We start from the raw sequence: 410 nt of genomic DNA, 5'->3' as shown, positions 1-410 counted from the left end.
TGCTTGTTCCATGAGTGGAAACAGCGATCTGCGCGGAGTCGCGTGGGGGGTCGCGGTCCTCAGGCCTCCGGAAAGTGACGGCTGAGATTGACTCGCAGCCCCTGTATCACCAACGGCCTTTAACATGCAAAACGGATCGCATGCGCCACTTTTGCATGCACTCCGGGTCCGGTCACCCGCCACCACCCCTGGTGGCCGCACGTACGTGAGGTCGTTGTGGCTGCTGAAGCGCTCTGTAATGCCAAACAAATTCCTAAATTGAAATTTTTGCAATGTGAAAGCAACACACCGGGGGTGGCTGTCTCAGATGCTCCTTGCGTTTGCAAACAATGATGCGAGTCGAATGATGCCAGCCGACGAATCGAAGTATGACTGGTGCACGCACCGTCCATCTGTGCAAAAATATTTTT

This window comes from Monoraphidium neglectum (genome assembly GCF_000611645.1).
Source record: "Monoraphidium neglectum strain SAG 48.87 unplaced genomic scaffold scaffold00630, whole genome shotgun sequence".
Classification (NCBI taxonomy): domain Eukaryota; kingdom Viridiplantae; phylum Chlorophyta; class Chlorophyceae; order Sphaeropleales; family Selenastraceae; genus Monoraphidium; species Monoraphidium neglectum.
This window is presented reverse-complemented; position numbering follows the sequence as displayed.